Source organism: Haemaphysalis longicornis, unplaced genomic scaffold (genome assembly GCF_048455015.1).
Source record: "Haemaphysalis longicornis isolate Haplotype H1 unplaced genomic scaffold, Haemaphysalis longicornis Haplotype H1 scaffold_1, whole genome shotgun sequence".
Taxonomy (NCBI): domain Eukaryota; kingdom Metazoa; phylum Arthropoda; class Arachnida; order Ixodida; family Ixodidae; genus Haemaphysalis; species Haemaphysalis longicornis.
Window position 1 is genome coordinate 417,658,873 of NW_027526203.1, and position 25,061 is coordinate 417,683,933.

Below are 25,061 nucleotides of genomic sequence, written 5' to 3' on the forward strand. Positions count from 1 at the left end.
AAGGCTCGCTCGTTCCTTGACGGACGGTGAGCGCAAACAGGCACCAAGGCAGACACACAGCGAAGGAAGCCGCCGGGGCTTTTCGCGTCCCCTTTAACCCCGGGCAGCCGCTGTATTTCTTCCTGTCCCGCGTGCCCCAATGACCGCGCACAACAGGACGACGGACAGGAAGCAAAGGCCTCGCAGGAGCCAAAGAAAACGAGAAACTCAATAAGTATTGCCGTATTTGCCTTCCTGTTCGCCATTGTTGTCGATGTGTCTTTTCTGCTTCTTCTGCTTCTTCCCCGTTGCGTGCCCGCGCGCGCGCACCGCGAAGGAGTGCGGAATCAACGGTCGCTGCCCGAGGGAAAGTTTTCCAGTCCTTAGCGCACGCCCCACGGACGATCCTTCCCTTTGGCGTTAAACGAAGGGTGAAAGCGGCTCAAAACGGCACAATGCTTCCATGAAACGATCCACGTTCGCTGCGGGAAGAAGAGAAATATCCCGAGAAAAAAACGAGCCAGGATAAGAGCGGAGAGAAAGCAGGATCACTCGGTTTGCTGGGATTACCTTGATAGATTCTCTTGGAGGTGGCCTTCCGATACCCTTCAGGCGATGCTTGGAAGAGCTAGTAACCGCCCATGTCGTCGGGCTCCGCGCGGGAGAATCAGCGGGGGAGAACAGCCGGCTTCACGGCGAATTTAGAGCGTGGCCTTGCTCGCTCCGATTTTCCTTGCTCGTAACGTATGCATATGCCGGGCACACCTTATTCACGGAACATTGCCCGGCCGGGAAGACGAGCTCATTGAAAGTCTTTCCTTTTCGCAAAAGAAAAGAAGAACGCTGCTGGAGAAGTTCCTAAAAACAGACAAAAAAAAAGAGGTGCGTCGCTGGCGCTATGCTTTTTACCCTTGTTTCTTGCTTAAGCTTCCTCCGAGCTGTATAGATATCGCATTGTAGTATGTGGGAAAGCTAGCGAAATTCTTTTTTTATAAAAGTGCCGCAGGAAGTCTGAGTGTAACGATATGGACCTTTTTATTGTTTCATCGATGACCTAATATTTTCATTCATTTAGTCATTTAGAACATTTTCATGCAGCCTAATTGACAGTTTCATAGTACTATTTAGCCATTCCAAGCAAGGTAACTGTACCGTGTGCCCGCGATTTCGAGATTTACAGAAAAGAAAAAAGAGGGAATGCTGCGAAGTTTGAAAATGCCCCGCGCTTCACTAATCTTGCATAGTGCAACAGGGCGCATCAAGCCCTAATTATCATGCTAAAGCTCCAGCCGTGGAAGTGCCAGGAACTGTTATTCTAAGTTATTTAGCAACAAAAAAGTGTCATTCTCTGAGCCTGGCATACCTAGATTTAAGCGACTTACTGTGTCCTTCGTTCCGCGGCATGGCTGTTAAGCAACCTTGTCGTTTTTTGTTGTTTTTTTCTCACAGTAATGCCAGCCGTGCTGAGAACAGGGCGCCTTGGGGCGATAGCTGATTGTGTCAAAGCAGTTATGAGAGCCCAATTTCACACCGATTACCTCAAAATTCCCCAAATGTCTGCTGCACATTGGGGACAAAAAGGTTATGTATGTGAAAAGAAGCCTACGCAGAGAGCGAAATGCAGTTCGTGCAAAGCGGGCGAAATGCCCTGGCATCAATTTAACTTCGACCGCCTTCAAATTGCCATTTAGCGCCGTTAGAAATTGTTCCTCCAATGACGGTGACGGCGCAAAAAAAAAAAAAAAAACGCTCCGCTTGGCTGAGGACAGTGTGGTGCAACGTTGCTAAGACGAGTTATTTACCGCGGTGACGTCCACTCAAGTACCCGAGAGACATTCCACAAGCACGCAATTGTGCAGCGTTCATATCTCCCGCTTCAACATGTGGGGAAAGAACGCGGTTCCTGCATTGCCGAAATATTCAAAGAATCGCGCTGCATCATGCCAAAGTACAACCGCACGCCGTAGACATTTGCGCCAGCATTTTGCTCTTTTATTCACCTGCCGCACTCCCCGTATACATTCAAGCGGCGCCACGAGATGAGTGTGACCAACTGCATGCAGATATGCACACGCATGTTACCTGCATCTTCTTCTTCCTCTTATTCACCCGCCGTGCTTCGCAATGCTGGTTGTATATTGAACAAAGCTAGGAAGCTAGCTAGTAGATGTTTTTTCATGTGTGTAAACTTTTACATACCAAGGACAATCGAAAGGGGACAGTTACAGTAGACGGGGCGCAAGCGTTCGACTATTTTATTGTGTGCATAGTGAAGGTCCTTACGTACACAAAAAAAAAAAAAAGAGGGATCGGGCTCTACGTATGTTGAACATGAAGTCGTATGATGTTAAGTGTAAAAGGACTTCTTTAAAACAAACAACAGCAAGCGAATGACAAAATGCAGTTGTAGAAAGAACGCGGCATATCTACATTAGTAAACCTTTTCTATCAGACAGCACAGCTATTTTTGTAAGTACTTGGAGGGAGGTGAGCGCTAACAGTTGATGGTCGATAGTCTTATACCTATGCTACACGATTGTTTTGAAGTCCTTTCGTAGGTCTTAGAACGCGTTGTCTATCGAATGGCGCATAGCCTATATATAGAGCACAATAGAAAGTAGTCAACCGTCAATCGAAGGTATTCATAGCACAGGTATTGAACTACACGTTGAGCGATTTGCGCATTTTTGTTTCGATTGCAGCCCCGTTTTTTTTAAATAAATTCTGCTATTCAGTTACGTACCGCTTTCGCCTCGTCCTACAGAGCCATATAAATAAAAGAAAAACGCGCCGGACGCCAGTACAACGCTTTAGCGTTCTTCCCGTTGGGAGTGTCTTATTTAAAGTCAGGTATGCTGGGTTCAAAGCCAAAGTTCGTCCATCCCTACATATCAGCACGTTCACCACCGTTGAGCACTGACAAAGAAGATTGACGTAGACGACAGGTTACGATGTATGGACATAGGTATGCGTCCGTCCCGTTGCATCCTCATCGTTATGGTGATGAAAAACCCACCATACCCTGGTCGTCCTCGTTGGTTGGGATTTTGTGGAAAGGCCGGATGTATAATTTTCCTGCGTAATTCAGCATGAGTGGTATGACGAAGTTACCCTAAGCCCAACGAGTTAACCAGTACAGTTATTTTAGGGGCGATGCACCTTAGGGGCGCGGGCTGCCGGCGTCTCCTGTCGTCGTCTCCTGAAGCCCCGGTACTAAAACACTAGGATGCTAGTTTTCCAACACCTCGCGGTAGAACGTAAGCCGTACTAAGAGAAATATATATAATGAATAAAACCGGTTCAAAATGAACTAACATGATTAAAAGATTTGTGGAACGCTCCCTGTCCTCTTCAGCAATCGTCAAGCACAAGCAGAAGCTGTTTGTAGACGGGGGTTATATTTGTGTTACACGTAAATACCCATCGACTATCGATGCTAGCTAGGCCTTATCGGGTTGGGTGGTTAGTCGAAGCAAGAAAAGGCAAACTTTTCTGCAGGTGCCGGGGCCCTGTTGATCACCCAGGACGAGCCTTCAGGGCGAGGCGCGCGCATTGCACTGCACTCGCGTTTTCTTAACACACTGCATGCTTCACCCCTCCCCAGGTTGCACGTTAGTTGAGATGATTGATTTGATTGATTTGATTGTAGGGTTTTACGCGCCGCCGCAACGCAGGCGATGAGGCGCGCCGTAGTGGAGGGCTCCGGATTAATTTTGACCACCTGGGGATCTTTAACGTGCGCCGAAATCTCGTACACACGGGCGTTTTTGCTTTTCGCCTCCATCAGAAAAGTGGCCGCCGCGGCCGGGAATCGAACCCGCCACCTCGTGCTCAGCAGCACAACGCCTTAGCCACTGAGCCACCGCGGCGGGTTGTTAGTTGAGATGGACCGTTTTTTTTTTACTTTTCTGGCGAAGCCACTGAGACCGCCTCATCTGCAAAGCCAGGCCCTGTACACGTCAACGGATAGAACAAGCGGAATAGTGCTAAATGCTATATTGTTTCCCATCTAGCCCAGGTAGAAAGTAGCATCATGTTTTATTGCCTTTTAAAAAAAAAGTATGTAAACAGTACCGATTCCCCCCCCCCCCCCCCCCCCACACACACACACACACAGCAGCAGCTTGTTATGAAAGTTTCATGGCGGCTGTCATTGAACCTAAAGTGATCCATTGCTTGGCGTGCGCATGCGGACCTTAGCTGTCAAAAACAACGACAAGAGTTGCGCACTTTTTTACAACGAAGCTGTCTATGGCCAGTTTCCAGCAGATTATATCCGGCAACCGAGCGATGTAGACAAAAGTCGCACGCCCAGGTAGCGCCGCAAGGCTGCGCCCACTTAAATCTCCGGGATCGTAAAACAGTGCGTCACACCTTCAGCGTATGGGAAAAATCAATAAAAAATACGAAAAGACTCCTAGTGCCTTCATATTATTACATAAAGCGGCTTATATTACCCCTGAAAATATATTTTCCCAGCAGTCCATTTGTGTTCAGCGGTGCAGCCGACTTTATTTGTATCTTTGTAAACTGGTTTTTCCGTATTGTGGGTTGCACAGTGAAGCATCGCCATCTACTCAGGGCGTAGGAATAAATGAAACGGCTCTAACTGTCGTGCCATCGAAAGTACCCCGGGAAACATTATATGACGATTAGCCGCTAAGACGCCTCCATGATTGGGCTGAATTTCATTTAATTGTCAGAACAAGTTAGCTCATAGTGAAGTCGTAAATGTTACAGAATAACTGTCTGCTGTCAATACATGTCCATTAACGGGGGGAGTACGATTACAGAACACGGCCGTAACTGTTGCTTTACCGGAACTATCCGGAAACAGCTTATACGACAATTAGCCGCCAAGACGAGTTTCACATTACGCACTGCAGCTTCGCCGGTCATACTTCTTCACAGAGTGGAAGGGCCCTGGATTTTGGCCCTACTTGTTGTTTCCAGGGTATACTGCGGACAAAATAAATGATTTTATGCATCAACAACTATTACGGCATATCATGTTAGTCAGGTATTTGTTCGACATTTAAATTCCGATAGCTGGGTTGTTAAAACTGAGTGTCGCAAAAACAGACAAGCGTGCGATTTCAGATGAAAAAGTTTTGAAAGCTGCGCTGGGGTGCCAGATCCGACGTGTCTGCCCAAATAGGCATGGTCTGGAACGCAAGTCTTTTCGCTGCATCGGTGCAAGTATTCTATGTAGAAAATTAAGTCGCACTTTTATTTTACTACATACGTGCTGTTCCACGCTACCATCAAAAATTATTGCGAAAATTGTTGTGGTATACGGCTGCAGTCCAAATGTTGCACAGAGGGCGTATTTCGTCAGACCTGTCGCTTACCAAGCACTACTTTCCCGCTTCGTTGCCTACAACTTACCTCGTCCTATTTAAAATTCGCTCCAAATGGGAGCAAACATAGCGTTTGAAGAAACTGCAGATTTTCGTTTGTTCGAAACAAAGGGAGCAAGTACTGTCCAGGATCTCAGTATTAGAAAATACGGCCCATAAAGTGTGACCTCCGTGCGGATAAATTTCAGCGAAACAAAGCTAGTGCTTCAGGCAAGTGTTTTTGTTAAAATTTAATAGCATTTATATGGCGCGCCATTTCGAATTTCGCGACGACAGTCGACCGTTTCTGAAACCAATAAACCCTTGTGTTTGTATGTTCCAGATAAACGAAAGAAACGTGAAAATACGCTCAATTATATATATATATTGAGGAAGTTGGCTGCTTTTGGCGTGTAAGTTATTAATGCATCGTTTTTTTTTTCGTTTTTTTTTTCTTAACTCAGGCTACGGGAAAAATATATTCGGCAACACTAGGAAGTTGTGACGAAGAAAAGAAACAGATTTCAACAAAATATAACATTCCGCACTCGTACGCACACGCTAGATATGCATGGAACTCCCGTTATGAAAACTCTCACGACCGTGAAAATTTGTTCATGTCGGTGAACGTAAATTCGTCTCAAAGAGAACGTTTTATTGTTATATCGGGCGTGTCACAAGAGAGCAAAAATGTTGTCCATCATAACAATAAAATCCCTCATAACTGGGTTCGTATTAACAAGAGTCTACTGTATATGTCCGGGGCGCCAGGAGTGCAGAAGTTTGGAATCAGCGTCTACTACGACGTAATTTTTTATAGTCACTACATTCACATGCAGACACATATCCACCAATGGACCGCTAAAATATTGGGAGAAACGCGAAGAAAGCTGCGTTAATTACCACTGCCTTTACTTGTACATGTTTTTTAGCGCTCTTTTCATCGAACCACTGAAATTCGAACTACTGAAATCAGCAAGCCACGTTCTCAACGTGAACAATAATAATGTAAGTTTCGAAGCTAACAACATGCGCGACAAACACGAAGGAAAGACTGAAGGCCCTTGTGTATGCCAGTGTTCGTAATCGCCGATCGACGCTCGCCCCCTCCAGTGTACTTTTTTATCAGTAGTATGACTCCGATTCCGAAGTGACGCATTTAAACGCTCATTCAGCCACAGGCGGACACCCCCAATTTTTTATCTCGGCTCTTTCAAAGCATGTTGACTGACAGGAAACAAGCCCGCTCATTTGAGTCGACCCAGAGCCTCTCCAAACCGAGGAGAATTAGGCGTACAAGTTGATTCCGCCACTGTTTGTCAAGCGCAACCCTGCCATCTATCACCACAGCAGACCTCACGACGACGTCGAAATAATATTCGGCCCTCCCAACAAAGACCAGTGGCGGTATTACCCTTATTAAACATTGAAATCGAATTCGGGCAATCATCCGGTCAAGCGGTAAAGACGATTTCCCAATAAGCGCTCATCTATTAAATCTTACCATATGCGAATAAAAATATTAAGAAAATTATTTAAGAATTAACGCGCCGTGCATCTTATGAAGGTGTGGTTGCTGCACCAACACGACACAGTCGACATTGGCGAAAGTCGGTCCGCTCCGGAGCATGCCACATCCCGTGTACTGCTCAAATCTGGAGCGTTAGCAATGAATTGAGCCTGACCTTCCCTCAACAAGGCTGAGAGAACGCTTCGGACACTCGGCCACGGGATGGCCGCCGAGGGAAGGGCTCACCGTACTCTTGCCTGGGGATAAATAATGTCTTGTAAAGTGACTATGCAAAGCTCGTCGAATTTATGCACCCGTGCTTTGCCCTAAAGATTGTGTCCGTGATACAGTTGTCGAATACGCATAACAATAAGGCATTCGACGCTGTCCCCTAATGTCGCCATCATATCTTGTCTGAACTATGAAGTGCGATTCCCGCTGCACAGGCCATGGCTGGTCACCGCATGGTTTTCCACTCATTATAACTAAGCAATGCATTGCATGCTTTAGTCGCATGCGTCAACCAAAATAGAGAAGTCACTGTCAAATTTTTTCCAGTATTCTACTATAGTTAAAAGGATGCCTGGTGTACCAAAAAATAAAACAAAGTTAGCCGCCTACCAGGCGCTGATGCTTATCACGAAATGTTACTGTGACTCCTATAACTTCTTCAAGTCATGGCGCAATATAATGTAGCCATTTATGCTACAATTCATGTTACTCTGCGCAATTTTATCCCTTCTCTGACTTTCGTGCGTTTAACCATCAGATGTTTCAAACATTACCTCACTTGCGTTGTCTCAATTCTACGCTACTTGCAGCTGGGCGCCTGTCGACAGGTGGCTGTCGCAACGCGCGGGCGCCGTTCATTCCACTTATTTTTGCCGATTCCTCCAAGTCTCAGTCCGCGTTAGTGGCGACTCAGACGAGGGGTCGAGCGCAGAGCAGGCCGGTGCGGCGTACCGTTATGCTGCGACCTCTCGTTCGCGCAAGGCCCCGGCGGCGGCGGCGGGCCAAGTGGCTGCTGGAGCCCGGCGTCTCTTTCCAAGCCCGGGGCCCGCAGCCGCAAAGTGCAGCGTCCCCGTTTTTCCGGCGGGCGCCACAAGCATTGCCATTTTAAAACTGAGCAAACACGGCGAGTGACCCGGGGGCCAGAAAGGGGTGGGCGAGGACATAATCCTCGCGGGAGGGCGCGTCGAGCGCTTATCAGCGGCGCGCAGCGTGCTGCCTGCTACGCGCAACACTCTCGCGCGCCCCGCGCGCATCCAGTCGTTACGTGGTGGCGCCCTGAGAAATGGGCCTTTCGTGCGAGGCATTCCAAGCACGGCCCCGTAGGTGCGTCACGCCGCGGCATTGTTCCCACATCGATTGGCCAGGAGGGGGGCCGCCATGCAAACAGGCCCTCCTCAGGACATGCGAGGGTCCGTCCCTGCCAAAACCCCGTCTAGCAGGCCCCGTCTTATCCCTCACCGACACTGTTTTTATTACGGCCGGGATTCGGACCCCGGTTAAAGTTGCCGCAGTCAGTTTAACCCAACTGGGCCGCTTTTCACACCATGACTCGCAGAGCAGAAAAGAAGTCCGCATAGAAACACTCAATACATCCTCAGCAGCCACCCGTAACAATAAAAGAATAAGCTCAAACTGGATGCAATACATCTCGTCTGGTTATTGAAATCCAACTTGATATGAACATCGCGCCGAAGAGGAGAGGAAGCGGAATGTATCAAACGTCGCTCTAGCTGCTTTGCGAACAAAAACAAACAAACAAAAAACGCACAGTGTACGGCCAAAGAATCAACGGCGGCATAAGACAAGGGGGGGGGGGGCGTTGACAGATTAAACAAAATGCGCTGCTCCGTCAAGTGAGTCACTGGCATTCAAAGTGAATCGGGCGAACGCGCAATGGGAGGAAACGGCGGGGCTCGGCATCAACTTATCAAAAAGTCGACCGCAGATTCAAGAAGTGCCATAAACGACGCCGCAATTGTGGAAATTCATGCACGCAAGTCAAGAGCGCACGTTTGCGGCCTCCCTCTTGCCTATATTAGGCGCCGTGTAGGCATGCGAGCATACACACTCGCACATACACGCGGAACTATGGGCCTTATTCCTTTTCCGCTTGTTCTTGATATTTATCAGGCGGCCAAAGCTTATAAAACCAAATAAGCCCTCTCTGAATGCAGCAAAACAAAGTTCGTGAACAGCGCCGCCCGTTTCAATTTATATTTGTGTTGAACCCTCCGGAAACGATATATCGCAAGGAATAAACAGGGCGGGGGCAGCAACGTCGCCACGAAATCACGAGGTAAATATACAGAGAGAAAATCACATCATGCGAGCTCTTCTCTAAATCTTGTTCCGGACGCATATAGTCTATACATATATTCTCCCATATTTTCACTGATTTTGTCGTTCTTATGTAGAAGGAAGAAATCTCGGTGGGGGTGGCATTTCTTTATTATTATTTGCTGATGTTTTTGACCTCGTAGCTTCCTCAACTCCGAAATGACATGAGCAACAACAATAATAACAACAAAAACAATTCCGGAGAGTTTGATGGATAGAACGACCTGAAACAAGGAGTCAGGCGACCAAGAACTATTCTAGAAACGCTTCCTCAAGTCTTCGTTTGTTTTAAGGGAGAATAACGGTATAGCTAAGGCCGGTGCCTCATTCATTTTTGCAGGACATTGCCCCGCCTCGCATTCTTTTTTCAGTGCAATCTGCATACAATCCCGTCCAGTAAAATAAATCGCCAGATAAAAGTGGTAAGAAGGAACCCGGCGGGCGCAGAAATCATATCCCCCTACTGTTGCGACAATTTCCCGATTCCTTTCTCGAAGAAAGTTACGCAAAGGGACAATTCGTCGGCAAGCAGTTTCGATCCCGGGGGTTTGTTTCACCCCAGGCCAGCATGTAGAAACGAATATTCACCAGCGTGGACGGCTACGAGCAAGTAAATCGGGATAGGAGAGACGGACAGATTAGGAGGACCGAAAATGGAGGAACGCGTATGCGCAAAGAAGGTCGGATCGGAGGAGGAGTATTCACGAAGGCAGGTGTGATCAGTCTTGAGCCAGTTTCGGAGTAAGCATGATGGATGGAGCTGCTCGATCTGTTGTCAAAGAGACTGCACAATAGAACGACAAGGCGCACTTCGATCGCTCCACTGTCGCATTTCAACGCTCTCGGACGGGCGTGTGTCAGCTGCGCTCTTCTGTTGCCAAAATCAGCTGTGCCTGTTTCCTCGTAGCCTTGCCTAAGCAATAAATTATACGGCACATTACTGATTTCCTGAAGATCTGTCTGCGTCGGCTGCAGAGACGGTCATAGCCTTTTATACGCGTTTAGAGAAAGTTACATACCGACTTTGTTTTTGTTGTGTGCTTTTGTTTCCCGAATTTGTGTATCAAAGACGAAACCCATTTTTGTTCATTTAAACCAGTCGTCGTGGTCATGTTGCTTGATATATGAGATATTTGAGGTGAAATTTCAACGATGCGAAGTGATAAATTTAGTTCGCCCTCAAAAAAGACAAAAAAATCCACTGGCTTCAGTGCAAACCCATAGAGGGCATCATCATCATTACAACCGCGTTGAGCTGTCCACATTTTAATGCGTAGCATTCTTTGCCGAGTACCTCCACAGCCAGGACCGTGTAATGCCCTGCATTTCCACAAAAATGCAGATATCGCGGAAGTTCCACCTGTAATCATTATAATAGGGTACATGGAGATAACTGTTCGCACGAAATTTTTAAAAACAAAAAAATTAATATATAACAAAATTACGGAAAATGGCAAACCGTATCACGCACTGCATTTCCACAATAATGCAGATTTCGCAAACGTTTCAGCTGTAATCGTTATAATAGCGTGAATGGAGATGATAGGGCGAACGAAATTTTGAAACGCTAAAGAAATAACAAACATATCAAAATACGAAAAATGGCAAACCGTATCACGCCCTGCATTTCCACAGTAATGCAGATTTTGCGGAAGTTCCACCTGTAATCGTTATATCATCGTAAGAGAGATAATTGGTCGAAAGAAATTTTGAAACGCTAAAGAAATAAGCAAAATAGAAAAAAATTACGGAAAATGGCCAACCGTGTAAGGCCCTGCATTTCCACAATAATGCAGATTTCCCTAAAGTTCCAAATGTAATCGTTATAATAGCGTAAATGGAGATAATTGGTCGAACGAAATTTTAAAAAACTAGAAATAACAAAAATACAAAAAAAGAAACCGTTAACCGCAAACCGTATAACGGCCTGCATTTCCACAACAATACAAATTTTGCGAAAGTTCCACCTGTAATCGCTATATTAGTGTAAATGAAGATAATTGGTAAGACAGGATTTTAAACAACCAAAAAAATTGGCTGTAAAAACTCACACTCAAGACAGGCGGCATAAGAATGCTACGCATTAGTCGACCATTCTCTGAATTTCTGCAGAATTTTTATTCCGATCCAGTTCGGTCCAATCAAAAACTTAAAAACACATCATTTCGGCGACGAAGTAAACCGGTGGTTTGCAGGTTGATAAAATTATTTTTTATAATTAGCCAGAGACCGCAAACTATTTTGGTAGTTACCCAGGTGAGACCGCACCTTACATGAGCTGCTGTTTTAATAGAATGAGATGGAACAACCAACCAGTCAGAAGCTGCCTCTTTTTTTTTTTTTCTATGCACTTTGCAACACACTTGAGTTTGCCATCGCTCGAGTCTCAGTTTTTCCTCTTCCTCATGTCTGCACTACCCTTCAGTGAGTCGTTTGTACTTCACGTCTTTGGAACCATTCTAGGATTGTAAAGCATGTGGCAGATCGCAAAAATTCTAGGTGTGAGTCTCTTATGTACAACACAGTCCTTGGGACTCACCAACACTGAAATTTCGTTATCAGCAAGGGCTTTACGCAAGGCATGCGATTATTTGGGTACCGTGGGCCCATGCTCTCTCTCTCTCTGTGCTGGCCGCCACTGTTGTTTACATCCTGAGTCCTTCTTTTGGCACTTCCCTACCCTCAGAGAACCTTCTCCGTCAGCGACAACCCGGGGACTGCAATCTAAAATCGCTGCGTGACATCTTTTAAGACTCGTGCAATCGACCCCCAACAGGCAAGGGGTATGGGGTGATCTCGAAACGACTTTTTTCTCTGGCATTTATTAAGTCCTTTGATGATCGGTGGCCCAACTTTACCTTGAAACTTTCTACCACGCAGGATCCTTACCGCTTAGAGCTGGGTAGAGATTACACAAGCAATTTATTGCTCAAAAAGAAGTTATCAGCGACTTGTGGACTGGAGAATAGCAGTTGATTGGGATGCGGGATGGACGTACATGAGACACACCTGGACTTCAAGGCGAGCGGTAGCGGAGGGCTAGAAGTTAGCTTATATAGCCTGGAGTTCTTTACCACACGCCGCGGAAACTTTTGAACAGGCGTGCTCTCTTGGTCTTCATAAAAAAAAAACGGCCGCTGCGGCCGGTGATAACTGAACACCTTGCACGCAGCAAGTGCCTGACGCTTTGGCCACTGCACCGCTGCGGTAAAGGCGCTCGTCTAAGTAGAACAGTGCTCAAGAAAACCGCGAAGGAGGCTGCCGACAATGCCGTCTCATCTTCGATACGTTCTGTGCTTGCGTATTTCAGGGCTGTTGTACAAACACGCGCGGCTTCTCAACCGTGTAACAGACTGTATCTATCCAGTACCTCCAGTACGTCTTCGGGCAATCCGTTTCCTTTCCGGGAAGGACTACAATTATACCCTACTGTAGCCATCTTAGTTTCAATAAGCGGCGTTTTCTCTCTGGCAGAGTTCATGTCAACAAAGCTAAGCTTTGCGCACGTTGGGGAATTTTTCGTGGCGTCGGAGTTAGGAAAACAAATTTATGCTCTAATGTCTGCTCCATTTTGCGTTTCTATCAGTGCGTACTTTCAATGTTCATTTTCTAGCAACTTTTTCCTCCTAATTCGCATCCTTCTCGCGGCCGGCGTGGCTCTTCTTCCTGCCAACTCGATTTGGGCGCATACGTACGTACTGTTTTATGCAGAAACGGTTCTTCCGCATTGACGTGATTGGTGAAGCGCCGCAGCTCTCTCGACTTTTCCTCGGATAGAGTAGGCGAAATGCGCGCCACACTAAGCGATAATGACAAGCCCCGCGCCCTTCAAAAGGTGGCCGCAAGTAGAGGAGACGTGCGTACGTCCCGTGCGGCTCACTGCTTTTCCTTCCTTGTGATTATCTTTGGCGGGCCTAGTGTGTCTCGTTACGTTGGTTTAGAGCTTCATTTGCAAGCATTGCCCGCCATAGCGACACGACTATTCGGAACAGACGTGACAGCGACGACACTTACAGTCGGCCGCTGCATTTGCCTAATTAGGCCACGCCGCTTTTCTTGGCTGCCACTCTGCTGCTACTGCTGCTTCTACAGCACACGCGCGTGCTTCTCGAGCCTGGCCTGCTGGGGCGGGCCTGGCTGCGAACAATCTCCTGAAAGAAAACTCCATGCGAAAGCGCCTGCAGCGCCACGAAGACAGCGAATTTCCCCCTTTTTTGTTTCCATCCCCACGACTACAGCTTATTTCGGCAAAAAAGGAAAATAAGAACGGGAACTACACCGGTTGGTGGCCTTGGGACTGCCTTGGGAACTCAAAACATTTGTTCAAGGTGAACCACGGTGGTCCTAACCTTTTTATCAGTTTTTCCCATTGGCTGGCGTGGAGGCTTTGCACCAAGTCTGAATAGAACGCATAAATGGGAGTGCGGTAGAGGTCCTATTCAGAAGCACCTTGTGGCTGACCTTTCGCGCCAGACAAATTTAATTAGTAAATTAGTCTGCGCGCCCCTGTAATTTTGCCTCTTGTGCAGAGCGAACTTGACCGAGTGAGGTTTGTCGCAAACAGCGGCAGTGCGCACACACAGATTTCGCGAACCTCGTTTCGGCGAGCTTGTTGGCTTTCACGTTTCGATGAAGGGGCCTTGATGGCCGGCAAATCGGATTCGAGGTTTAACGCGCCGAAGCTGCTTTTTGCCTACGATAACCAGCGAGGGCCCCGCATTTATGTATAGCAGCCGGGTTCATTCAGCATTCACCAACGCCGTGCGCGCACACGATCCTAACAAGAAATTGGAAGGTGAAGAAAAGCAGGCAGGAACGTTCGAACAGTTACTAACGCTCAATGCGCATACATAAATTAGTGCATGGTGTTCTACCCGCGCGAATAAACAGCTATGATAGCACAAAAGTACACTGCTCCCAGTAGAAGGGGAGAAAAAGATAGACGGACAGATAAGAGCTCAGGGCCTTTGCACGCGCTCACACGCATTTGTCTCGAAGCCGAAACTGAATCCCAGAGGACGTAACAATAACGCAATAATAGTAGGATGTAACTGAATCCCAAAGGATGCAATAATAAGTATAGAGGACGCTTCACAGGCGATGAGACGCGCAGTAGTGGAGGGCTCCGAATTAATTTTGACCACCCGGGTATCTTTAACGTGCGCCTATTCTCGAGCCCACGGGCGATTTCTCTGAGCTGTTTTATTCTGGCTGGAACGCTGTGTGAGGTAACGAAAAGAACGGAGGACGCTCACACTAACGCGTAAGACTTGAAGAGAGCGAAGCTGTACGCAACCTTCACGACCATCCCGAAGGTTTAAGTCCACGATTTCAACCTATTTGCTTCTTCTCCGCTACCGCAACGACCTTTACTCGATCATTGTTGCTATAAGTGTGAGCGTCTTTCATTTTCTTATCGTCTATACTTATCCTTTATACTTATAATTGCTTATAATTATCGGCGTTGTAACCATCTAGAATGGACTTGTTGCAATAATGCAGTACAGATCGCGCTATTGTAACTTTTTGCAGATTGCGCTATTGTAATAATGCAGATTGCGCTATTGTAACTTTTTGATGTGTAATGTTTTGTTGTGTTTATATTGTAAGAATTGTATGTTGTTATATTTACGTTTATGATGCGTTGACAATTTAAAATTATGATAGTTTGACATAATGCAATATTCCACTATTCCAATACGAATATTTTCGTAAGAATTCTTGCTTTGATTTTGAAAGCAAAATCAACCATTAAACAAAGGGGCACATGATTGAAAACCCGTTTGTGCTAATTTGGTTTCCACAAACTGCATGAATTATCCCGGAATCGCTTAAGCTGTCTTTATCTTATCATTTTTATTTTTCAGTGAAAAATTTCTGTGGAATGGTTGAGTACACGCACCTCAGTGTGCCATGGACTTTGCTTAATCTCATTTAAATATGTCCATAATTGCCATTTTAAACAAGTGCATAACAGCGAGTAACTCTCTGCCATTAGGCCTGTTTTCCTGATAGCTAGTGGCACGAGACAAGCCCAAAGGGCAATTTCATGCACTCTGCCTCTACCAATGTCTATGGTAAATGGTGTGTTCTTTTCGCTGGAAGGAAAAAAAAAAAGCGGAAATCTAAACTTTGCAGTCGCTTACTTCTGTTGTGAGAATCTGTAGTTTTCCTTGGTCACTCCCTCAATTGTGTAATTTTTTGCCTTTACTGGGTAGTGCATTCGTTATTTACTGCGCAATAACACACTGTAGAGGGCGCACTGTACGGTTTACGCATTTTCATTCTTTCTCTAGAGCCCGTCTTGTCTGAATTTATGTTTCCGCCGGAAAGCGCTCCATTGTGCGTGACTGTGTTGTTAGGCCAATATTTTTTACTGATACTGCATGGTCTTTGCTCGGATCGGCCCATGGGGCTGGCGCGCTCCTCTCATCCCTTGGGAACTGTGGAAACTGAACAACAGTATCCTCTTCGATGGACGTTTTCAGCGCACCCTAGCAGCTTTCTTGAAAGATACATACACATTTTCACGCCTTAGGAACAATAGAATAAAAACTTGAGCTATAGAGGCGGCAGCTGGGGCATCCTTTTTGAAGCGACTTCACATGCGTGAACCGAGCAGTTCCTTGATGCAATTACATGAGGCTGAAAGATCTGAGGCCGGGACATTTCTTGATGAAATATATAATGTTAAAGCACAGATACAGCAGCATATGACGGAAAAATATCGGTGAGCCCTTGTTCGGTCAAGAACGCGCAGGTATTTTCAGGATCCTCCAACACGACGCGTATTTGGCGATGAAAGACACTCAGCACTACAAAAAGTCATAGTCGTTGAAATCGAGTATGGTGGCCAATGTTATTCTGATACCCGCAGTATACTTGGAGAATTTCGCTTGCATTATTAAAAAAAAACTCTTTCACGGCAATTCGGGTACCCGTAGTACGCTTGATTTAAATTTATTCCTCCAGTCCTTTCCTAAGCTCCGTGACGACGAGCGGGCTCTTGTAGAAGGACGAATTACACTTGAAGAACTGAAAGCTGCCATTTCAAACCTACTAAGCCATAAATCCCCTGGTCCTGACGGCATCACTTCGGAGTTCTGCCAAAATTCTCGAATGTTCTGGCATCTGCCTTACATGAAGTATTTACGAAGGACTATGAACTTGACGTTCCGCCTCCTACATTTTAAAGGCCGTATTAATCCCTAAAAGTGACAACGCAGAAAAGTTGAAAAGCGTGGATGGCTCTAGGCCGACATCCCTGTGTAATGTGGATTACAAGATATTCGGGAAGGTGCTGGCACGCAGGCTACAGATTGTAATCACAAATCTGGTAGGTTCACGCCAGACTTGCGGGATTCAGGGACGGAGCATTCAGACGAACATCCATATTGCTCTCTCAGCACTAGTGTGCGTATCCTATGGTGCTGGGCCAGTTGCGCTCCATAAAACTGATCATTCTAAAGCATTTGACAAGGTTAGACATCCTTTCCTTCTTGCTGTTCTGGAGTCAACTGGGCTGGGACAGCCTTGTACAAGGCATATCTCTGTGTTAAAAAAGCTGCACGACCAGGCTGATCATAAACCGCGAATTCTCTGGACCTATTCCCATTAGATCATACGTACGGCAAGGTTGCCCGCTATCACCTGTTTTACTCGGTTTGTACCTTGAGCCCCTGTACATTAGTATTCTCCAAAGTGGTTTCTCCCTGGCAAACTATGAAGTCAAAGTTTTAGCCAATGCAGTTGACCTTGCCTTATTTTGTATGGACGAGAAGAGTGTTGTAGAGGCGATGACACTGACACAGCGGTTTTTCGATGTAAGTGGAGCTGAGGTGAACCTTGAAAAATCCAGAGGTTTTTGGAAGGGCTGGTGAGGTACAAAACCGCGTATATATGGAGGCATAACATGGGACTCTGAAACCATACAGTACCTCGGGGCTCCTCAAGATCAGATTCGAAGCAGTGGACCTCACTGGTCTTCTGCGCGTACTGTAGTGAAGCGTAAAACGCAGGCATGGATGGGGCGGGAAATGTCAATTTTTGCGCGGGCAGAACTGTGTAAGGTATTTCTCGTTTCCAAACTTTTTTATGTTCTGCAGGTCCTTAGCTGTGCACGAAATAAGGTTCAGACATTTTATAGAGTGTTGGCTACCTTCATGGCGGTCCAAGTTGGAGCCCATTCGCCGCGATAACGTTTTCCTCCCGTTAAGGGCTGGTGATGTTGGATTGGTGCATTTGTTTGTACATCAGCTCGTCAGGCGGATCTTCTATTTCAAATTGGCAGATGATCCGTTTTTAAAGGTTTTTATTCAGCATAAATTCAGTTTTCATTTGCCTTTTTTATTTGCTCCAACCCACCCCGAAAATCCTAAGCCGCCTTGGGGCTTTCTTAAACAGGTTGCTGACACTTGTGCGTTTTTTTATCGAGTACCTGTGGGGTCTCTCCAGGAAGTAGCTGAATGCTGTTTTATTTGAAAGTTTATTTTCGGTGCCATTTACCGCCAACCATATCTGATGATTTTAGACAATAGTGAGTTGAAGCGAGTAAAAAAAATGTGCATCCAGGCGGCTGCAAAAACTTTCTTTTTTAAGTTGCACGCATCCACGCTACCTGTTAAAACATGGCTCAATAGTAAATGTGTATATGTACCTTGGTCTGTGAGCTGTCGCTTGTGTAACCAGCCCGAGAAAATTGATCACTGCCTTGTTTTGTGTCGGGATGCTGTTTTTTATGTTCTGCAGCGAATTCTTAAAAAGCACATGGATACAGTATATGATTCTTGCCAGTGATGAAGAACTGTTCCATGCTCCACGGCCTTTTTGTGCTGATTGGATTGTTTAGCCAATGGAAGTGTCGCATTATTGACCGCAATGCGGAAGAACCTAGGGGAACAAAGTCAATTTTTTGTGAACAACGTGCGCTTGTGTATAGTGTCTATGCAGCACAACCGAAGCCGCCGGACTGGTTGCATCTTCTTGAGGCGTGTGCCTGCCTGCCTTTTAAAATGTGTCAGTGAACGTACCGTCATTGTAGTTAGGGTGTTATTTTAAAGGTTTTAGGGACTAGACTTCCATGCAATAAAGAAAAAAAGCGGAGATACCACGTAGGTACAACGGAGAGAGCACTGGGCTGCTACTGGGCAGACCGGGGTTCAAATCCCGTCAGATCACGCGTGTCTTTTATTTACTCTTTGCTTCGCTGACCATTTACTTGGCCGGACAACTAGGACCACAACACCAACAACGGCGGCGCTTTTTCGCAGAATGAGGCACAAAATTCTTACTAACTTCATTTGTTCGATCGATTCAAGTTTGACAGCGCAAGGTGTCAAGGCATCAAGACCACCACTTCCTGCACGTTACTGCTTGCTCAAAACGGGCCTGGAATGCACGGACTTACCGCATCCGCCTCAACTGCCGACACCGCAGTATGCCCCCTATTTTGTTCTGCAGCCGGCGAGTGTCACCCACGGCTCCAAAGTAGAGTAGTCGAGGGTGGTAAACCTCCTGAGACAAGCGCAGTGGCGCAACTGTTCGCGAGCTGTGACGCGCCACGTACTTTTTCATACACATCTTGGTTAGGTAAAAAGAACCCCGGTATTAGTGCCCGAACGTAATAAAGGCACAATAAATCAACTATGCGAGACAGGCTGTGACGAAGACGTCGGAAATACGCGGAGCGTAGGGACAGGGGTCGTTGAATCGTTTAAGGGGTGAGGCCATGGGGGAAGGAGTAAATTTTTTTTTTTGCCGCCTTTCGATAGCATATTTACTCAGCGTACAGCAAATAACACTTCGCTGTTTGCGATGTGCAAGGGGCTCATTTTATCCGGTTTTTTTCTCTCCCGCCGACGATGAAATTGGGCCTGTCTCGACACACTCTCCAGGCTTTCCTAAAAGAGTACCGAATCGTTTTGGCTTAGACACGATTCCTAGTTTGAGTTCTGGGATTTTTTTTTTCTGCGTAGCACATCTGCCATACGCCGAGGCTGGCACGGTAACTATTCTGGAACTATATAGTTGCGTAATCTAGGCTTTATGTCGAAGCTCCTCCTGTGCGCCCAAGAGTCATTTTCCGTTGTATTTTGTGCTGCCAGTGGAGAGAACGCAGAGTAACAGCAAAACGAAAATGGCGGGGCATTCGCCAGACATCTAGTCATTCGGAGCCTTCAGAAACACCTGCGAAAATTGCATGGCCCCGTAACGTGCTCTATCTTCGAAAATAGACTTGAACGCGTTGTTCAATGCCTCCCCCCCCCCCCCCCCCCTAGAAAAAAAAGGGATTTAAAGCAGAAAGCTGATGCCAAGCAACGTTGAAAGAAAAAGAGCAACGGGCAAAAAAGTGTACGGCAATGGCGAGAACGAAGAAGAAGAGTGAACCTTTTTTCCCACCTTGTGCGAGGAAATGGCTTCGAAAGTGGTAAAACCGGCGCGAAAGCAGCTTGAGGGAAATGTTCGGCATTCGGAGACCACCGCCTGCACCTGTAAAGACTACAAATGCGCAGCAAGAATGAAGCTATTTTTAAAATCGTCGTAACACGTATAAAACATTGCTCAGTTGGTGTTTCTTTCGAATGGTGGCGCTGGAGTGCACGAGCTTTCGGTCGTCCAGTCGGTCAATCTTTCGGCCGCTAACTTCGTTTTGGCGCATTCTATCTTCTCCGCAACACAGTAAAGCTGTGTGTGGAGCACACTTTAAAGGCACACCTCGAGCAACCCGGAAGTCGTACTTCCGTGCTGCCTTTAATGACAGACCAGTTTACATTCTTAAAAATATCTGCCGGTATATTGGGCCACAATGCATTCACTGCAATGTCATTCACTGCAATGAGGAGTGAAAAGTATGGCAATTGCGAAACTCGGAGTGTCAGTTTGCTCGAAAAATGTAGTTTGCACGGTGACATTACGCGAGCATAGCATCACCCTTGTTTTTACATTCAGTGATTTCACAGCACAGATAACATTTTTGAATCCATTGAGCCTATTAGCTCTCTTAAATGCAATGATTGGTTACTAAGGCGCATTGTGACAAAGCAGACACACGGGAGCGGTTAAGATAGTTCTTAGGTGTATTTTTCTGAAAGCATAATTTTTGGATATTCACATACCTTTTTCCCAGAGCTCTATTATTGAATTTCAACGAAGTAGAAAAAGCATGAAAGTTAATCCCTTTTTGTATTTCTGAAGCGAGATCAGTGGAATATTTTTATTTGTAATTTTTACTGCGAAGCAGTCTACCTCTAACCAGCCAAGGACATTTCCGTGTCCGCGTCAGCAGAAAACTCCCTGCAGGCTACTACTGGCTGCACAAACAAGCATCCCAGGCTGCTGCTGGCTACTGGCTACTACTGAGACTACTGGCACCGCCAGGGATCGAACCTGGGCACGAATGGAGAAGCGGAATGACAGCCCGTCTTAGCGACTAAGCGACGCACACACGGGGAGACGGAGTGTCAGACGGTGTACTTGTAACGAGCACAGCGGCGGGCCTACCACCTGCGCTCATACAAAGCCCTAGTGTGAAGTGCCAACCGCATAATGTATAATAACGGCGTTCACGTGGTATAGATTAGCAGCGAACAGAACAGCGTCTTGAAAGGGGGAGGGCGAGGGGAGGGGGGCGCTTTTTGGCGGCGACCATCAAAACAACCGTGACGGGAAGGCAGTGAGAGAGACGACGGCATTGCCGCGCGTGCCGCCCTCCTCCTACTACTGCCAGAGGGCTGCACCCTAAAAGGGAGACCGGCATAGCAACTCATTCAGTTCATGTATCGCACCGGTCATAAAGCAGTCGTTAATGTTAACTAAAACCCTTGACGTGGGGCATAGATTTAGAACACCTCGAACAAAAAGGTTTGCGTTGTTCATAAGTCTACCAAGGCAAATTTTACAACGACAAACTGTAATAGCTCAATATTGTGAAGCTCTTATCCACTACATCGCACAGATGAAAATTCACCATGCACGTCACGTGCATATCTGCAAAAAAGATAGAATGCATCAGGTGTAAATTGGCCATTTTGTGCAGTCACACGGTCTTGCGATGTTGGCGTGACCTGCCTCGGAGGTACAGAGGTAGAAGCGGTTGCCAGAACCACGGTGGGAAGGAAGCATCCTCTGCTCTGGGTTCATCGGAAGTTCTTCTCGATGACACGGCAGGTGAATAGGGTTGCGCCATGAGCGTGGAAGACCCTCGCCACCCGCAGAAGCAGTGGAGGAGACACCACAGCGTGCGTGTGTTCGCGTAAATAGCACCACAGCAAGGGAGAGCGCACGGCTCACTTTGAGCTCCACCAAGATCCTGCTGCTGACCAAGAAACCATGCACATTGCGACAGGCGAGCTCAAAGAAACAGCCCTGTTGTTATCGTTAATTTGATGCCACTCTAACAGGAAGCCCACACGTTTAGTCCGGGCTAAAAACAAGTCCAGGTCATTTTTATGTGACTGATGGAGCCGGTCGTGTTCATAAATAGGCGGAGAGATGGAGAGCTTGCGGCGTTGAGCTTACACCAAATTAAACGTATTCTATCTTGTCTGCTCCTAGCCCTCGAAATGAAGTCAATTTCGTATTGAGGATTCATTTACTAGCAGCTCCCCCCCTTTTTTTTGTGTTTTGAGGATTTTATTTTTTTCGCCTATATTTGTGCGTGTCCATACTAAGCGGATTCACAATAGTGACTGACCCGCCGGTGTCCTGCAGCCCCCCCCCCCCTCCCCCCCCCCATCCCCCCATAAAAAAATAATATCCCCTTACACAACCACCTCTTCTTTCCTTCGCCTTCGGGGCGAAAGTCGGGGCGAAAGCGTCATTCTGCCCTCGGCATTTATTGAGCGATTTGCACGCCGCTGCGGGCTTGCATAAGCCGTGTTTCCCGCGCGCTGCTCACATGGAGAGATGGTTGCTTCCAGCGAGTGCACCGAACAGCGGCCCAGCATCGAGGCGGCCGATTCTCCCCGGCTGAGCAGCGCTGGCATCCCGCGAACTGCAGCGCCGCCAGAGTCGACACTGCGGCAGCAAACCTGCAATCTGATTACGAGAGCGCCGGGTTACGCTGCTTGTCAATTGCGGCCTGCTGACAAGGAGGCGAGTGGGCCGGGCTTTTCCTGCCGGGACACCGCGCCGTCACGCAGCCGCGTTGTCCTCCGCCCGCACTCAGATCCGCGCCGCAAACAACGGCAGCGGGAAAATTTCATTCACCGGTCTATATTCCGCTGCTGTCTAGTCCGTGATGGGAACACAAGGTTCGCTATGCGCGCTGTCCAGCGAATGGCAACAAGGAAACGCAATTAGCAGCTAAGTCAGCACCGCCCAGCAACTAGGATGGAGCACTTCCGATCCATTCGCCGATGAAAGAAAATGGAAAGGGAAAAAAAAAAAAAAAAAGAGGGAGACGGCATTACAGGCAGCGGGGCTACGCAACGATGCGTCGCATGCTATGGCGCCGCTGCATTTCGTTTTGTAAGTTTTGATTCGAGAGTAGCGATATGTGAGAGGCAGGATAACTTTTTGTTCGGTGAACCGGTTCAATGTGGTCCCTGAGACGACAGTGGGCACCACGAAAGCTGCTTTTAATAAGCTCCTCCGCGCGAAGTGTCCACAAGTAACTGAAGAGTTCGCTTTAGCGTGTCTCTTTCTTAGTTGCCGTGAGGCGCTTTTCTCTTTCTATTTTATTTACCACAGTGATGAAATGACGGCTGGACATTCTAAACAAATTGCAGTAAAACTTGCTTCTGGCGCTAAGCTGTTTCGGCAACTTCAAATTGGATTATGAAAGCGGTTGCACCCTGACAAAACGCAACTAATATAAAGGCCATATCAGCGACGCTAACGTGCATCTGTTCTTTATTTAAGCGCCTCCGTGCCCCACTTTAGGATTCTCACCAACAGAAGGCGAGAGAAAAAATAAAAAGAACGAAGAGCGAGTCTAGGTAGAGCCTGATGCTCTAAAAAAAAAAGAAAAGAAAAGGACGAGCGACGTGCGAAGCAGCAAAATTCTTTAACCATGGGCTTCTTACCTTCCAATCAATTACGCCGCACTTGATTTAGATAAGTTGGAACGACGAATTCGTCTTAGGAATATTGGTGACAAAACAAAGGCCTCGCCGGCGTGCACGATCCGCGCTTAATGACCGTATAAAATTGTGCGCTCGACCATCCTTTATGTCTATGGGGAAAAGGTGCAAAATAGCATATTTAAAGGCGAGTAGCGACGCCGAAACTATCGGCTGCTGTTCCTGCACAGGAACGGCGCTCCTGCAGAGAGAAGCTGAGATAGCTGGCGCGCGGCGCGGCACCTTGTAATTGGCTCGTTAGCAGGCGCGGTGGCGTTTCTTGCAGCCGGAGGAGTGAGCGGTGCTGGCACCGAGCGCGCGCCCAAAGTTGCTGTCTTTATCGCTTTTCTATTTTATCCCGTCGCCTGGCGATTTGCTTTGCCTGCACTTCGTTTTCTTTTTTGGTTCGGGAAGAGTTCTCACGCAGGCAATCACCGTGTAATTTATCCGCACAACTGCGCAGCTTCTGGCTTAGAACAGAACTTTGCGCTAGTGCTACAAAAAAAAAAAAAAAGCGTGGTAACAAAAACCATGTTATCGCCATAAAGAAGCCACCCAGGCACGCAAACACTCTTTTCAGACACGTGTGCTGCTGCACCACGGTTACCTCACGCGGTCGAACGTACATTACCCAGGAGTGGTAACTGGGGCTTTTTTGTTGTCATCGTTGTAGGCGCTGGTGCTGCGGTGGTTCAAGATATCGAGTTAGGCCTGCGTGCGCATAAGGCCTAAGCGACAAAGTTTTCTTTGTGTCAAGGGCAAGTGGAACGCGCAGCCATGTGGATGACCGTGAACCGGTGATCACTCCCATCCAGCCCCTTTTCAGGTGCCTATGAATGCCGCCGACCAGTGTGCCATACTGCGCGGAAAACCGTGTACCAAATCGATGCACGGCCGAAAATGACGTTGGTGCGGTAAGAACAATATGCAAGATGTTCATACAAGTTTGAGTAGAAGTGCATACATAGGGCGTCTTTTTTGCTCTTGTCACTGATCGCCGTCAATCTGTAACATCTGCTGGCTTAAATTAGATATATAAAAAGAGCAAGAGACAGACCGACAGACAGAGCGACAGAGCGAGAGAGCTAGAGAGCGAGAGAGAGAGAGAGAGAGAGAGAGAGAGCGAGAGCGAGAGAGAGCGAGAGAGAGAGAGAGCGAGAGCGAGAGCGAGAGAGAGAGAGAGAGAGAGAGAGAGAGAGAGAGAGAGAGAGAGAGAGAGAGAGAGAGAGAGAGAGAGAGAGAGAGAGAGAGAGAGAGAGAGAGAGAGAGAGAGAGAGAGAGAGAGTTGGCGTTTTTTTGAACGAAGACAAATGAAGATAAAAGTTATAGCACGTGTCTTACCGCAAAAATGTAGCACAAAGATATCGCCCATTGGGAGGATATGGAACGAATTATTCTCGTTTTGCAAGAAACTGTTTCGCCCACCCTTTCAGGCACTGCGTAGTTCGTCTTGGAAGGAAACGCACCGCTAAGGTAGATGAAACCTCCTGAAAGGCAGACAGATCAGGCGTGCCCATTTCTCCATCGCTCGTTCAAGTCGGCTTTTTGGTTGTGGTTGTATTGTCCTATTAATCACTGCTTTGATTTCGAAGATGCAAGTTTTTAAGCTAGTTTAACTCACAATTCTGCTCGTTCTGTGCAAGACCAGCGGTTTGGGGCGAAATAAGGACCCCCCTTTATGAAGTAATTGCCTTCTGCTTCTATGGAGCTTAATTACATTGGGTTGCCTGATGAAGGCGAAAAGTGAACACGCCATGCATTCGAGATTTCGGCGCACGTTACAGATCCCCAGGTGTTTAACATTAGTCCGGAGCCCTCCACTAC

The 25,061-nt window shown here is 47.1% G+C and overlaps 1 protein-coding gene across 2 annotated transcripts in view; it reads left to right on the plus strand.

Moving 5' to 3' along the window:
* The window catches only part of LOC144155606 (neuropilin and tolloid-like protein 1), a 416,637-nt gene that overhangs the window by 148,739 nt on the left and 242,837 nt on the right, over positions 1-25,061 (plus strand). The window contains exon 1 of one of the 2 annotated variants that reach the window (XM_077687152.1): positions 24,007-24,151. The exons of the other annotated variant lie outside the window; for it this stretch is intronic. The gene's annotated coding sequence lies outside the window, so the exon portion shown is untranslated. Of the gene's footprint in view, positions 1-24,006; positions 24,152-25,061 lie in introns of those variants that run through there. 2 annotated transcript variants of the gene reach the window in all.